The sequence below is a fragment of the Aphidius gifuensis genome, linkage group LG4, assembly GCF_014905175.1.
Source record: "Aphidius gifuensis isolate YNYX2018 linkage group LG4, ASM1490517v1, whole genome shotgun sequence".
Lineage (NCBI taxonomy): Eukaryota > Metazoa > Arthropoda > Insecta > Hymenoptera > Braconidae > Aphidius > Aphidius gifuensis.
Genome location: NC_057791.1, coordinates 11,339,158 through 11,357,359, shown reverse-complemented (window position 1 = coordinate 11,357,359; position 18,202 = coordinate 11,339,158).

Genomic DNA, 18,202 nt, shown 5'->3' with positions numbered 1-18,202 from the left:
TTTTACTCGCCACGATCTGAAATACTTCTGAGAGATATCCATGGCATTATTTTAGATCGCAGCAAGAAAATAATTGGTGTATATACCGAAAAACCAAGCTTCAGACAGTATTTTAGATCGCAGTAAAGTGACTATTGATAGATGGCGTAAGACACCTGCGTGCACCGTTTGTTGATAAATTTTTTAAAAAGATGCCTTCGTAATGGTAAATTAACGGCCTTGCCACTAAAATCGGTATCAGTCTGAACTATATAAATTTCTAATGGATTTCTTATTTTTTTATTTCACTTATATTTTTAAAATTATTTTTTTTTTTTTTGGTAAAACAATCATTCATGAATTGATTGATTATTTTTACTTTTAAGCTGAATGTTTAAACAAAAGAAGTTAAATAATATGCAAAATCAAAAATGTTGGTTATGTGAGGGTAGATCATAAATAATAACAAGTACAATTTAATATTATTGGTTACGTTTATTTAATTAGCAGTCAGAGAATATATAATGTGAGGCAAGAGTGTAAAGTGCACGGCGGCCGGAACTGAAATGAATATATTATATAGAGGTGCATATAGTGTGCGTGTGTAGTGTATGGTTGTGTATGTTTGTTTAGTGTCAGCCTGTAAGTTAAGATTTGTGTCCGGTAGTATAGCAGTTGTAAATATATTTGGTCAGGGACGTGTCATCAGACTTTGTATCTCCAACACCTCCTCTCAAAGATGATGGCGTAGAACCTGTTGTTTACGTTAATTGTAGACCAAGCCCTTGGCTGCAACTTGTCAGTTTTGTGGATGTTAACCCTTTAGTTAACATATCTGCTGGCATCTTATCAGTTGATAGATATGATGGTGTTACTCGCCCTTGTTCATAGACGTCTCGGATGAAATGATGTCTAATGTCAATATGTTTAGTGCGAGAATGATATGCTTGGCTAAATACAAGTTTTTGAGCACTTTGTTTGTCATTGTAAATAGTTGTATGTTCTATTATCATACCGATCTGACGAAATAGCTCTTGCAAGTATAATGCTTCTCTGGTTGACTCTGATAAAGCCATATATTCGGCTTCAGTGCTAGATAAGGCGAGAGTTCTTTGCTTTCTTGATTCCCATGATATACTGGCACCAGCCAATATGAAAGCATATCCAGTATATGATTTTCTATCATTTCTGTCACCTGCCCAATCAGCATCAGCAACACCATACAATTGTTTACCAGTTCTTTTATATACAAGCTTGGTATCTATACTGCCTTTTAAATATCTGAGAACTCTTTTTGCTGCTTTCCAATGAGTAACATGAGTTAAATTGACTAAGATAGCTTACTGCATATGAGATGTCTGGCTTGGTAGAAATGGCTAAATACATCAGATTTCCAATGAGTTGCCTGTATGGAAATCTTTGGAGTTCATCATTATTTATATTCTTTGGTTTCTCTAAGTTGCAGTTAGCCTTGATAGGAGTCAAGACTGGCTTGCAGTTTGACATATCAAATCTTTCAAGAATATCCTCTATGTATTTCTTCTAATTTAATTGTACTACATCATTTACTTTAGGCCTGCTAAATTCTATACCTAAGCATCGTTTTACTTCACCAAGATTTTTCATTTCAAAAACTTTGGAGAGTGACGATTTGATTTCATTTATCCATGTAATATTAGCATATGCAATGAGCATGTCATCCACATATATTAATATTATCATGATGTCGTGTTTGTCTCTGGCGACAAACATGCATGGATCCTGAGTAAGCTGTTGTAGACCTCGTTTCTTCAATTCAGTTACCAGTTTCCTGTTTGTTTGTTTCCTGTTTGTTGTTCTCATTATGGAGTTCATTTTTCCAATTTTCTGCTGTTACTAAAATTCGTGTGTCTGACATGACCTGCCTACTCGATCTGACAGGTTTGCCTGACAACATTTTAGTCAGCATATCTTCAAGCCCTTCAGGGACTTTCATGTAGACTTTCTCATTCAAGTCACCATTCAGGTAGGCTGTTACGACATCCATTTGATGTATCATGAGTCCAAATTCTGCTGCTAGTGCAGCCATAACTCTTATTGAAGTGAGTCTTGCAACTGGTGAGAATGTTTCAAAATAATCTTCACCTGATTTTTGAGAGCATCCTTTAGCTACTAATCTGACTTTCTTTTTGCCAGAAATTGAGCCAGGAATTTCTTTTGTCTTGAAGACGTATCTATTGCCAATAGCTTTTCTGTCTTTTGGTTTTGGTACCCATGTTTTGTTTTTAATTTGAGATAGTAATTCATTTTCGATTGCTTGTTGCCATTCTTCGGCATCATCAGAATTTTTGGCATCTTGAATTGTAATTGGGTTTTCAGTTAGGTTTGCAATTTCATCAGCTGCTAGTTCATTTGGTAGCTCATCTTCAGAGTCATCTACAATTTCTATTGTATTGTTTCTTATTTGTTGATATATTTTTCTAGGTCTACCTTTACCACCTGTTCTCAATATAGTTGGTCTACCACGACCTCGTATTGATGTATTATTTGGTCTATCTGGTAGATTTTCTCTAATAGGTGTTTCTGGAGCTAGTTGGAAATCATTAATGGATTCATTGTCTGAAACATATTGTTACGTCTTGCTATCAATATTATAAATAAATAAATAAATAAATAAATAAAATATTTAGTAAATTCAAGGGCATATAAAATACCGAGTAGGCAGTTAAAATTTTTCCTTTTTATTTTTTGATTATTTTAGCAAAATCAACATTTTACTTGTTTCTCACAATATTATATTTTTTATTTTAAATTATTTTTGCAAACCGTAGTTCAAAGTCACCTTAGCTACTCGATATTTTACATCCGTTGATGTTACAAATAATTCTCTAAGTGAATTATTAAATGCTGACTATCGTGGGACAGGTAAAATATAATTGGCTAAGATGTTTCCACCTAAGATCATCCCTACTTTTTAATTTCATTTTTTATGGGAATTATTATTTTAGAATTTAAGGAGCTTCACTCTTGCGACAACTTTTGTTTGGACAATATCTAAATTAATTCTAAATTTTATATTTTATTACTTAAATATTACAATCAATTGAACTTTTAATTTTCTAATAAATAAAATTTTAAAAGTGAATTTAAATTGAATAATCTTTGTGTTTCAATTGTTATTTTTCCGTTTATAAATTGACTGTTCCTAATATTAAAAATATATTGACTGTGACATTTTTCCGGGGTGTTGTTTTCCTGTGCTACGAGTTTGTGTTACCTATTGGATTATTCTAAATTATCAACATTATCAGGCGACCATCCAGATTGACACGCTCTCTATAATTTAATTTTGGATAATCCACAACAACAAGGTAGAATCTACAAAAATTACACATTCCCTCCTAACCCGTTACCCTGTAGGGAATAACAAAACAAGAGGATTTTTATAAAATACGTTAAATATCAGGCTCATTAATTTTTATTATTGTCAATTTATTATATTATTATTTTTTTTGTCAAACGTTCTTTCTTCTTTTTGCTATTTCATAGTTAAAATAAATTAATTAGCCTGGTACGTAACAATATTCATTATTAATTGATGGTTCATTATCAATTATTTTGAGGGAATTCGATGGTGGATTTTGGTTCACCATGTCCCCACCTTCACCTAGAATTTCTTCATACTTATTATCATTCATGAATTTTGCACTGCGACATATTATTATTTTTCGAGTTTCTGGATTCCAGACTCTGTAACGCTTTTGAAGTGTCTAAATATCCAACAAATACACATTTGTGTGCTCGTGAATCAAATTTGCCTTTGTTTATTTTGTTATCTAAGGCATATACTGTTGTCCCAAAAATTTGAAAATGGTCAACGTTTGGAATTTTATTTGTCCACAGCTCATGAGGCGTTTTGCCATTTAAAGGTTTTGTTGGACATCTGTTACGAATATAATTGGCTGTATTGATTGCTTCAGCCCAAAATATACCTGGTGTTTCAGCATGTCGCATCATGCACTTTGCCATTTCATCCAGGGTTCTATTCTTTCTTTCAGCTACGCCATTTTGTTGTGGTGTATATGGTACAGTTAACCTCCTCTTAATTCCATTTTCTTGTAGGAATTTATCAAAGTTTGAATTGCAGTATTCTCGACCATTATCTGTCTGTAACATTTTAATTTTCTTGCCAGTAAAATTTTCAACCATAGATTTATATATTTTAAATTTTTCTAACGCTTCATGTTTATGTTTTAAAAAGTATACTTCACCCCATCTTGAGTAGTCATCTATGAAGGTGATGAAGAATCCGTGTCCACTGTGAGAAGGGCGTCGAAATGGACCACTTACGTCACTGTGGACTATTTCTAGTCAATCTGTTGTCCTCCCGTCATTGGATTTTGGAAATGGTTGATTGACAGCTTTTTCTTGAGCGCACACTTCACAGTTTTTAATTTCTTGAAGTGATTTTGGTATATTTACTCCCTGTTTACACATGAGCTTTATATCTTTTTCGTTGACACAGCCTAGACGTTGATGCCATTTTTCAGAGTCATTTTTGGAATTAAATTCGGCAAGATTTGCAGCGTTTTGGCTCTCTTGGATATAGTATCGCTTTGCTGTTATCAGTACATTATCATTTATGTCAGATATTGTCGCTTTTTCTTTTTCAAAGAGGATTTTATAATTTTTATCTGTCATTTTTGACACTGACAGTAAATTAGTTTCTGAATCATTCACATATAAAACACGATCTAATTTCACTGTCTTTTGTTTATTACCATCATTAATGTTTATTTTAATTTCACCAACACCACTTATTTTTGTTGAATCATTATTGGCAAGGCTTAATTTTAAATTTGCTTTTTCAATTTGTTCAAATAGAATATTGTTTGCAGTGATATGTGATGTACTGCCACTATCTAAGCACCATAGATTTTTATCGTTTGATTTGTTAGCATTGTTTACATAATTCATTAATGCGATTTCTTCATTTGTTTGAGCACTTGCAGCGAGTTCAATATTTTCTTCGTATTCATCTTCTTCTTCTTCTTCTTCCGCATAATTTGCATGTTTATAAATATTTTTTGAACAGCAATCTTTTGCATGGTGGTTGTAACCATTGCACCTTGCACAGCGTATTGTATTGCTTGACTTTCTGTCAAAACCTTTGTTATTGTTGTTGTGCGGGGTCCATCTTCTCTGTCCATTCGTTCCCCCACCTCTGACCTTGACTGTCTCCACTATTTTCTGTAATAGATTTTCTTGCATCTGACTCTTCTAGAAGTTTCGAGCACAGATCTTGCAATGATGGAAAAGTCTCTCTAGTCATAATTATCATTCTAAAATTTTCAAATTCTTCAGACAAACTATTTAATAAAAACATGGCCAAAATTTCATCAGTTACTTCCAATTTTATTTGTTTGGATTTATTAACAAGATCAAAGTATTTATTAATATTATCTCGGATGCTTTTTGCGCTATCCATTTTAAAACGAGTAAGCATGGCAAGTAAAGTCACTCTATTTATTGGTGCACTTGACTGATGCTCATTTTTAATTTTGTCCCATAATTCTTTGGACGTATTTGTAGAATTAATACTTTGTAATTCGCTAGCTGAAACGGCTAGGATTATTTCACATCTGGCCAGTTTATCTTTTTGATTCCAATCATCACATTCTGTTGGAGGTTTTGTTTTAACGCCTGATACGATATCCCAGAGATCCAATTTATATAAATATGATTCCATCCGGACTTTCCATATTTCATAATTATTATGTTTTAATGGATCAATTGAGATAACTTGGGATTTCGCCATTGTCACTAATTTTTATATATATAAGCACTCACTGTTCACACGCAGTTTCTGATACAATAGACGCTACACGTTTTCACTAGACGCGTTGTACGTTAAACAGAGTGTAAAGTGCACGGCGGCCGGAACTGGAATGAATATATTATATAGAGGTGCATATAGTGTGTGTGTGTAGTGTATGGTTGTGTATGTTTGTTTAGTGTCAGCCTGTAAGTTAAAATTTGTGTCCGGTAGTATAGCAGTTGTAAATATATTTGGTCAGGGACGTGTCATCAGACTTTGTATCTCCAACAAAAAATATAATTTTTGTAAAAAACAAACTCGTTAAAGTTGTTCTTTACGTTAGCTTAGTACTACTGTATATACTAAATTTCTATTCAATTTAACAAAAAAAAAATAAAAAATTCAAACAAACGATGATAAATAATTTAGGAGAATTAAAGCTGCTTGTGTTTGAAAAATAATATCGAAATAAAAAAATATCACGTTTTATCCTTATTACACAAACAAAGTTTAACGCCGCGGTTTTCTTCACAATTCCAAGATTAGGTTTTTCAGACGAAAACTTTCCAGCAAAGATGCAATTTGATGATCAACAATCTCACTATTTTGCATATATCTTGTTATTGGATTAACTTCTCAGCTTGTCTTTAGATGAGCTTGATATTAGATTTTTTGGTATTTGCAGGGTATATCATATAAATTTTTTTGGAAATGTGAACTATATTTCCGTTTTTCTGTATTTTTTTGGTAACTCCACCTTCCTTTACAGTTATCACAACACTAGTACAGCTGTAATTGAGTTCCTGATGAATAACAATCAATAAATCAATCAATGCAAACGACAACTATTCTTGTTTACCTGGGATAAGCATAAAGAAAAGATTTTTTAATTTCTTCATTTTCAATTTAAAATCGGCTATTTTGGAGTTACATCACATATTTGAGTCCTCTTAAAGAAAAAATTTGTCAGCTGTACCTGATTAATAATCAAAAAAAATTTTTGTCAAATACGCCCTGGTAGAAATATTTCTCCGACTTTTCTCCAACTTTTTTCCAACTTTTCTCCGCCATTTCTCCACCTCTTTACGAAAATGACCCATAGTTGGAGAAATGGCGGACAAATTTTTCCAACCTTTTTCCAGCCAAAAATTTACTCCATTTTTTTCCGACTTTTCTCCAACTTTTTTCCGCCATTTCTTCAACCTGAAATTTATTCCAACTTTTTTCCAACCTACTTCAACCAAAAATTTACTCCAACTTTTCTCCAACCATGGGTCATTTTCGTAAAAAGGTGGAGAAAGTTGGAAAAAAGGCGGAGAAAGTTGGAAAAAGTTGGAGAAATATTTCTACCAGGGCGTGCATACGAAATCTGTTTCCTAATAATTTGACGTTTCTAAAAAATTATTTATTTGCATGTGAAACAATATCGAGTCTTAGATGAAAGTATTGTCGATTATTTTGAATGGACATATCATGAAATTATATTAAGTCTTAGCTGTCTGTCAACCTGATCTTGGAATTGTGAAAAAAACCGCGGCGTTAAAGTTTGTTTGTGTAATAAGGATAAAACGTGATATTTTTTTATTTCGATTTTATTTTTCAAACACAGGCAGCTTTAATTCTCCTAAATTATTTATCATCGTTTGTTTGAATTTTTTATTTTTTTTTTTGTTAAATTGAATAGAAATTTAGTATATACAGTAGTACTAAACAAACGTAAAGAACAACTTTAACGAGTTTGTTTTTTACAAAAATTATATTTTTGATTTTGTATATTATTATAATTTCTAATCAATTCAGGAAGTATAGTCAACCATTCATAACTGCCCTGGAAAGTAAATCGTTTCCACATTTGATTTTTCAGGGTTCTATTAAACCTTTCGACTATACTTGCTTTTAAAGTACTATATATTGAGTGCATATTTATATTATATTTTTTCATAAGATTCTTAAATTCACTGTTGTAAGATTCTTTGCCTTGATCGACATGTGAATGTTTTTTTGGATATCGACCTTTTAGGAAAACAGATTTCATTGCTGCAGTTTTTGCACTTTTTGTCTTGAGTGGTATAGCAAATGCATATTTGGAAAAATTATCAATTATTGTAAGTATAAACTTGTAATTTTCATTTACGGAAGCATATGCACTCATGTTGACAAGATCACATTGCCATGTTTCATCGAGAGCTCTAATGCCAACATGTCTACGTTGATAATATCTGCGAGCAGGCTTGTGTAACTCATGTGCTACAACGCTTCTCAAATAATTATTGTCTTCTTTTTTATTATTTTCTGTTTTTTTATTCTTTTTTATTTTTGATCTTCTAAACGTACTCCCAAAGTTTTTGTCAAATAGTGGGATATACTTGCAACTTCTGTACTCAGCTCATCTAATGTATGACGTGATTTTTCAACACTTTTTTGCAATGTGTCCACTTTGATTGTCAGTTTACTAATGACTTCAGTGTTATATTTTTGACTATCTCCTTGCATTATTCTAAGAAGATTATTAGTTATTATTCATTTTTAATCAGAATCAGTGCTACTTTTTTTGAGACAGCTTCATTCATGTCTTGAGCATCATCAATGTGACATAATTTTTTTTCTGCAATGTCATAATTTCCGTCTTCTGTAAATTTGAAACCTTCTCCAGGTGGTCCTCTTATTGCATCGCCATCACTTTTTCCACTGATAGAATATTTTCGTTCATTCGATAATTGACGTCCGAATATATCAACACTAGACATTATTCCACTCCAAAGTCCTTTCAATGACTGTACATTGAAGATTGAATGAACATATTTATTAACAAATAATACCAGCTTCTCTTAATTCTTCAATAATTGAAAAAATTTCATTAGCGTGACTATTATTGCCAGCTTTTTCTGAAGCTACAAGTAATTGAAGACGTTTGACAAGCTCATTGGGATCATCCCAATATATATAATTTGTATTATTTATTTTCTCATTTTTTTGTAGTGTTTTGTACTTTGGTAATACAAGTGCTGAACCTTTTTTGCTCTCTACTTTTTGTTTTCTCAAAGACTTGACAAACAGTGAAACATAATTGCAATAAAAATTTCTCGATCAACTTTCCGAATAATAGATGCATTAGGTGATCGTTGAAATAATAACTCCAAGAGACCTTGAGTAGCAGAATAAATTTTATCTTTCACATAAATATGATGATTTTTCATTTCAATCATTGAATTACTAAACGATAATTCATTGTTTTTCAATTTTTGAATGGTCTACATTGTATTTTGAGTCTTGTCATGAGAATTTATTGATTTTTGCTTTTCAAGATGCTTCTTCATTACCCAAATTTTTTTTTTTTTCTCCGTTATATCTTCGTCTGTGTCATCATCATCAGCATCACTAATATTATTCTTATGAAAAGTTAACGGATCAATATCAATTTTTTCATTATTATTTGTCAATATTGATTTTTCTTCTTCTCCTTCTATCTCGTATTCTTCTTCTGTCGTGTATTCTTCATCTTTTCTTTGAGCATTATTTTTTTTTCTCGCTTGATTTTTACTGGAACTTGGTGCTGGTTTTTGTTTTGATACATCTGCGAGCATTTTTTTTAAAGGTTCAGTGATAGGTCCTAACACCTCACTTGTTATTCTTTTATTTTCAACTCGACCATATTTATTTAATTTATGTTTACGTCTTATAGAGTCACTTGCTTTTTCAATTTCATGCAATAATGATTTTTCAGCATGTAAGTTTGTATGCTTCATGATAGATGCTGTTGACAGTTCACAGTACACAATCCTACTGTCTTTTATTTTAGAATTTTTACTATATATCGTATAATATTACTCTAAATTATGTAATATTTTTTTTTTTAGATAGTAGATGTACCAGTGGTGGTAGCTGAGGGAGAAACTGTATATTCAGTAGAATCGTTTGTAATGTTTATATAACAATCAAAACCTCTCCTGTATCGGCCATTATTAATGTCACTATTTTTGTCAATCACAAGGAATCCATATTTATCTTTATTTCAACATGTCGAGCATATATTGCGGAATTTTACGAATTCCATGTCAGTAATTACATGATCATTGTATATATGCTCTAAATTTCTTTCATCTTGACGAAAAAGTACAAAAAATCTGGCATTATCTCGCACCAAATGTTTGGGTATGTGAGCATAGGTCTGAGATAAATAAAAACTATCAACTGCTTGATGTCTACCCATGCAAAAAAATGCTCGAACATTATCTTGTCTTTCTGTAGATATATCATCGAAAATCATCAGTGAATTGGGTCTAGCTTCTCCAGGTTGAATAACTTTCTCATGTTCATTGAATGGAAAATAACCAATTTCTTCAACATTATTAATAATTTTTTCGATAAATTTGTACTTTGGTTGATTAAGCGATTTGGAATACACATAAACATTCTCAAATCTCAATCCATTTGGATGAATTATTATTGCAAAAAGAGCGTTTGTTTTGCCAGAATTTGAAGGTCCACAAAATACACCTCTCACATTATTCGGTAATTAACTTCCATTTCTTTTTTCACATGGTTTTTTTAAGAGCAGTTTTTTGCACAATTTGATCAAAATTGATGACTGGCAACTTTAATGGTTGTTCTTGAAATTCCATGTTTTTTTTCACAACTGAACAAGCTGCTAGCTCAAACTTAACTAACGTGAAAGCATATAAATACTTGGGATTTTATTGAATGAAGTTATTCCTTCAAAGACAATAATTGAGCATAACGTGCAAAAAAAAAAATAAAAAAAAATGATAAAAAAAAAAGGAAGGGTCTGTTGAACAGTATCAGTCTGTTGAACAGTATCATCAATAGCCTGCCATTTGAATTACATAATATAATTATTGTGGTCCGGGTACAAAGCTCGATAAAAGATTAGCTCGTGGTGATCGCGGTGTTAATCGTCACTTGGTGAAAGAGCCGTAGCTTGGGGTGTGACAACTGCAATGAATTTGAAAACGAAACTTGGTATGGGTTTAATTAATAACAAAAAGAATAAAAAAATTCATCATGAAATCAAGAAAATACAAACTAAAAACAATAATAAAAAAGATAAAAATCATCACAAAACGAAAAAATAAGAAGAATTTAACAAGTCTCAACAGGCTGATAGATATATCAAAACAATCTATGAAGCCTGGAATCACTGATCCAATAAAGACGGTTCTGGAAAGTTGCTGTCAAAAAAGTTGGTGGAAAAAAAAAAATTCGTTTACCAGGAATTTTACCTCTTCCATTGAATGTGGAAAATAACAGTGATGGTAGTATACTACCATTTTTAATACCACTATTTGCTGGATTAAGTGCATCTGGTGCTATGACGGGTGGCGCAGCAACAATTTCAAAGACAATAAATGTTATACATGCAGCAAAAAAATTACTACGAGAAAATCAACGTCATAATAAAAAAATGGAATCAATTGTATTGGGCGAAGGATCATTTTTATCTCCTTATAAAAGAGAACTAGGTCTTTTTTTAAAGCTCGCAGAAAAAGTAAATGGGAAAAAAAACTTGTAATGCTACCACATCGAGCTCTCACAAATATTGATATCATCAAATACGCCAAAGCTTTCGAAATTCCTAATTTTCGCGGAGTTTTCATGAGAAATGGTTTACCAATAACTGGTCCTCGTAAAATGAATCAGCAATTGTAAATCTTGATGATAAAGATGGTGCTGGTACACATTGGGTTGCATACAAAAAACGGCTCAATGATGCAATTTATTTCGATAGCTTTGGTGATTTGAAGCCTCTACAAGAGCTGATTAATTATCTCGGTGTTGGTAGCATTGAATATAATTATGAAAATTATCAAAGATATAATACAATTGTTTGCGGTCATCTATGTCTCAAATTTCTGGCTGGCAAGAGACTATAAATAATTATGACACATCCCAGGTAGAAATTCTCGGTCAGTACTCGAGATATTACCTCAGGGAAACCTCGGGTATAAAACTCGGCCCAAGGTCACGGCGTTACGCTTCCCGAGTTGAAATCGAGGTTGTAAAAAACTAGAAAATGAGTATTATATTAATGCAGAGAACTTTTATAGTCAAACACAATAGTCCTGAGTTTCTTTATAATTTATTCAATCTAAACAATTGATAAAAATATAATTATGACTTATATTTATTTTTATTTTATTATTTTAAACCTAAGTTGACAGATCAAAACATTTTGAACATAATATTTCATGAAGATGAACCCTAATTTTGCGTAAAAAAAAAAGTCACTAAATTGGAATTGTGCAGTAGGTGACTTTACCGACAGCTGCGAATATTTTATTTCAACACTTAAATGATAATTTCCTTTAAGAAATTAATTTTTTAAAAATTAACATTTGGCAACTTCTATTCCATAGAAAATTTTTCCCATAGCTTTTTAATTTTTTAAAAAGACAAAAAGCTATGTGAAAAATGTTCTATGGAATAGAAGTTGTCAAATGTTAATTTTAAAAAAATTAATTTCCCAAAGGAAATTATTATTCGGCAACTTCCATTCCTTAAAATATTTTTCCCATAGCTTCTGAATTTTTCAAAATGACAAAAAGCTATAGGAAAAATGTTCTATGGAATAGAAGTTGCAAAATGTTAATTTCAAAAAAATTAATTTCTCGAAGGAAATTATTATTTGGCAACTTCCATTCCTTAAAACATTTTTCCCATAGCTTTTGAATTTTTTAAAATGACAAAAAACTATGGGAAAAATGTTTTATGGAGTGGAAGTTTCCAAAAATTCACAATCATATCCTTATGGAAATTTAAATATTGATTTTGCTCATAATCAATTCTCATTATTATATGATATGTTTGCATATTTCCAAGCTTCCTACTATTACACAGAAACACCACAACCATTATTTACAAGACAAAAATTTTTGGAAGAAGCTCCACTTATCGTCATAGATTGTTCAAAGCAAAATGAATTTTTAAAATCTGGACCAGTAGATATTCGACTTGAATTCGAATCGACAACACAATTTTCAGCTCAAACATCAGCTTATTGTTTGATTTTACATGATCGAATTGTTGAATATAATTCAATTAGTGGTTCAGCACGCAAGCTCGTTTAATATATGCCTGTAAACTTACCAATTCTATATTATAATAATAATATGTAAAAGAAAGATAAAAAAAAATAAATAAATCAAATAATGTACATAAAAAAAAAAAAATTGTTGTATATATTATTTTCTCCTTATATATTACTGAAAATCAAAAATTATTATTATAATAAATGAACCAACAATGTATTTTAAAATTTTCTTTTTCATTTATTTTTATTTTGACATAATGTACAATCTTTTATCATGGGTGATGGCCCGTCAAATTCATCTGATTTTTCGTCTTGATGATGATAAAGTCCAATGCAGCGTTTATATTGAAGAAAATCTTTTTTTGTTGGCAATTTGTCCCATACAGCATTAATTGAGTTTGGTGTAAGCAAAAAAATATATCTCGCTGGTAAATTTGCAATATCTTCTGTTGCCTTTTTTTCCAGACACTCAAGATGACAAAATAGCTGAATCGATTTTTTCAATGATGAAACAGATTCCCAGATAGTTCGGAACCATGCTCTTAAAATTTGTACATTATCCAATGCACAAGTAAGAGTCCATAAATTGAGATGATAACTCAGATGGTGAACATAGTTTTTTTGACATACCTTAGTTGGTAGTTTGCCATGCGCTGGACAATCTATATCAATCAAATCGATAATAGTTTTATCGTCTTTTAAAATATTGCTAAGCCATTTTTTTTTCTCATGACCTTTTTATTATACGTAAATTGATTACTCAAGGCTGTCATTTATAATTTTTCCATGTTCATTATAATCAACATCTCCTGAGTTCCATTTCCATAACAGTCCATGATGATTGTTTGCTAACCAATTATTTGTCAGTTTGCAAGCAGATGATAATGTACTCATGGCACATGGAGGCTTGAATACTACCGACTTGATTCAAATTTGCTATTGCAAATTCTTCAACAATAAAACTTTGATCAGAATCATAAAATCCTCGAACATCAACAATATATTCAACCATTATGACTGAAATCTTATTCAAGACTGAATTTTTTTTTTCTATGGTACTCATATACAAAAGAGTAACGACGCGCGCATTTTGGTATGAAATTTCTAATTTTGTTTATAAAATGGTTTAAAAAAATTAAACATCAGCGTTTTCTACTTCAAATTCTATGAAATATAAACAATATAACTCGCTCAAGTTAGTATCAGATTTCCATTTTTGTTTATAAAATAATTTAAAAAATAAAACGTCAGCACTTTAAAACAAACAAAAGATGTGCTTACTTGCATTTTTTTTATATATTATTATAACTATTATTTATAATAAATACATATATTTTTATTTATGATTATTCGGGGTCCTAAGGTAGAGTGAAACCGGCAGAAGAAGTTCATGAGAAACCTTCTGCACAAGCGCGAATATTAAAGCACACAGAGGCAAATTGTATATCTGTGTGAACAGATTCATTCCCACTCACAATTCTTTTACACACAGATATACAATTTGCCTCTGTGTCCTTCAATATTCGCGCATGTGCAGAAGGTTTCTCATGAACTTCTTCTGCCGGTTTCACTCTAAGGTATCAGTTCCACCATTTTGATCAAGAGCTCGTTTGTCATCAGCCCAGCTGAGTGCAATTTTACTCTGCACAACCAAGACCAATAACCTTTTTGTTGACTCGTGGCATATCATAAACATTATTTGGTGGATAATCAGATGTGTCAAATCTTTTAAAATTTTCATTCATTTTTTCATAAATATCAGGAACTTTAAAACGCAAAATGAGTGAGTCAGTATCCATATAAAGTGCTTTGACATCATAGTGATTAAATTTTTTTTTTGATATAATTGTAGTAAAAATCATAGATCCAGATTTTTGTAAGATCCAATATTGTAAATCCAGAATAAATTGGTTTATTAAAAATTATTTTAACTCTTGACATTTCAATAATTGCAATGTCATCTTTATAAATTGAGCAGCTGTGAAAATTCGGCTTTGCAATCAATGATCTAGCTCCATAGCGACCTTCCCATTTTGTCACTATTTTAACATCTTTTTCTTTCCTTACATTTTGCATCGTTTTACCATATACACTGTTGTTCATCAATTTGAAAAAAAATTTTCCAAAATCTGTGGTCGCTTGCTGACGCATACCAGTATTAAGATCAATATATTTTTTCAACCACGAGCTCTGTTTAAATTTCAATATACGATGAATTTTATTCAACTTCATGCCAAGTCCCATATATAGTTTTAAATTTCTATAATGTATAAACTGGTGCTGTAAAATGTTCTGGACATAATGGTAAATCTTTGTGGTAATGATGCAAATTTTTCGGATATTCTAAATCAACCTCTAAGAAATATCCAATTTCAGCTTCATCAGATATATTTGTCACATCAATATTTAAATTGTCTTCCCATTGGGAACCTCCATAAGGCAAATATTGACTCATGCCAGCACCATATAAATTATTCACATCAAAATACATGATGTATGATTCTTCTTCTTCTGGATTATATTTATCACCCATATATCGGTTGTTGGCTTTGGCATATTTATTCATACATTGTGCAACACCACCTCGAATTCCTTCCTCAATGAAGAGATGCATTGCTGGATCTGTCAAAAGTTCAAGTTTCACTCCTGTATATTTTAACATTGCATCAAATGCTAGACCTGGTGCAGTCAAATAATGGAGTGCATCTAGACTGTATGTTGATAAACAGCTCAAACGAAAATTTTCAAAGATATCTGCCAACAAAAGCACATCAGTTTTCAAATATAAATCAGAATATTCACCCGATGTATTTATTTGAAATTTTTCCCGAATATTTTTGGCATGTTCATAGTCTGCATCTGATATATTAGAATTATTCAATTTTGAGAAAAATTCTTTTTTTGGTGGCAGAGTTGTTTCAGCTAATTTTTCCCATGAGTCAATAAATTCATAGGAAATACCCCTTTTCTACACAAAAATCAAAGTATTCGCTATTGCATTCACTACGTGTTATAATTTTTTGATCATTGCTCAAATCAGATGATAATCTATCAATACTACTAGACATAAATCTAAATGAGTCAATGAATCTTAAACTTACAACAGTATTATCCACTTTTTTCGTGAATGAAATGTATTTTTCTTGTATTAAAAAGTGTGAGTCGTATCCCGATAAATTGTGCATGACTACAGGTATGTTGTGAGACTTTGTATAGTTAATATTGCATCTAGCATGAGCTGGACCTCGATATGTTCCCCTGAAATGGTCGTGATCATGGTGCTTAACGTCTTGCTCCAGGAAAACCTCCTTACATATATAGCAAGTTGTGGCATTTTGAAATTCATGCTCCTGTTGCACAGTCAATTTTTCCATTGATATTGGATTTAAAAGTATATCATTGACCTGGTGAGCTAATTTTTCCAATTCATCAATAAACCATTCAATACAGTTTTCACTACGATTCATTCTGTAGAATGATAATGTATTATTATAGGTACATTTAACATAGTACGCAGCACTGTGTTGAATATGCTCTCCAGAGTCGGTATTATCAATCGGTTTTAAAATACACTCCAAATCAGCATAGACGACAAAAAGTACAATTTCTCTGTATCGATGATTTTTAAATTTCAGTATATTGGCATCCTCGTTTGGCATAATCATTCGTGCATGATCAATTTGACAACAGTCAGCCAAATGTCTGTCTAAATAAAGCTCTGACGAGAAATGATTTAGACATCTATCACATATGTGTAAACGACAATAAGCCTTGCTGACTTGTGAGCCTACGAAGCGTGATAAATTTTTAATTAATGCAAAATAGAAATTTTTTGTCCTTCTTTCTGCTGTTGAACATAATTTTCATATTCATTTTCTTTATCAACTTCCATATTATCGTCATCATCATCATCATCATCCTCATCGTCGTCAGCCGAAGAACATTCATCATCAAAAATACTGTCATTAGAATTGGTAACATTTTTTTTTTTATTATCATTTTCGTTTTTATCCACTGCCAACAGATGAATCGTTTGACTGTCACAAATATTATCACTCAAAAATATAGGAGCAATAATACTATTTTTTGAATTATTTGAAACAATTACGTAAACATTTATTTTCAAATTGTTGGGTTTTTCAAATTTTGGTATGTCTCGCAGCTTTATTGAAAAAGATATTCCATCATATGATAACATTGTATTGAAATGTGGATATGATGCAACACGACACACATTTTCTTGAGCAGGATGTGAAGCTGCAGTCACACACCACAAAAAACAAAAATTATCTCTATTTTTGATATTCAGCACAGCTTTTTTTTTCAATGTCAGCAGGCATCTGTACAAATGTCGAATTACTACCACGCAACGGTTGATATTTGCATACAGTGAAGATAATCCTCTGAATTCTTTTCAAGCTCCAACCAGAAATACCAAGATTAAATTCCTCTATTTTCTTCAATATAGGATCATAAAAATATTCATCAAACCAGTCATCGAGATTTGTTGTTGCAAGTATAACAGCATTTTTCGCATTAAATGATTTAATTTTTCTGACTTCTTGGTCATCTTTCAAAACCTCATATTCACGATGTAAACATGAATTGATCTTGGGATTAATTTTTTTTTTCAAAAAAGCTTTTAGTTTTTTGCTGACAACAGTTCGGGCATCTCTCAGAAAATCTTCAATTCTTATATGGTAAAGATTTGTTTTAAAAATATTCTCCAAGTTATTCCATTTTACTCTATCATGCAATGCCGGTTTATCATGATGAGTGTTCATACCAGAACCATGATGTAATGTTTTTTCTCTATTCACTTGTAACTTTCCAATTATTGTTGTAAGTCTAACAACCACTAATTGTATTCTTTTTTTTATAGCCACTGAATCAGCTGAATTTTTCAAAAATTTATTCGATAGTTTTACATTTACAATACCCCATTTGATCCATCGATCAATGTTTTCAATAGTATTTGCAGATGAATAACCCGCACTTAAAACGTTAACAAGCTTCTCACACCGTTCGATACAATACATTTTTAAATATATAATTTTTTTAATAATTAAAAGAAAGTAGTTGCCGCGAGATCAACTGACCACTGAATAATGAAGGATCAATAATTTACCGTGCAATCAACATAAAATATAATGATAAATGAAAAGAACAATACAATTGTCTTGAAAAAAGAAATAAAAAAGTGCAAAGTAAGCAAAAAATTAAAAGCGATGCATGATTAAGACAATGGATCCACAATGACCGCGCGTGCTTGCCGTACGTCATGGATCATGTTTCGATGCCCCGTTTAAATCATTGTCTTCACGTTGAACGTGATTTATATTATTTTAGAAAAATAAAAAATATAGTTGACTTTACTT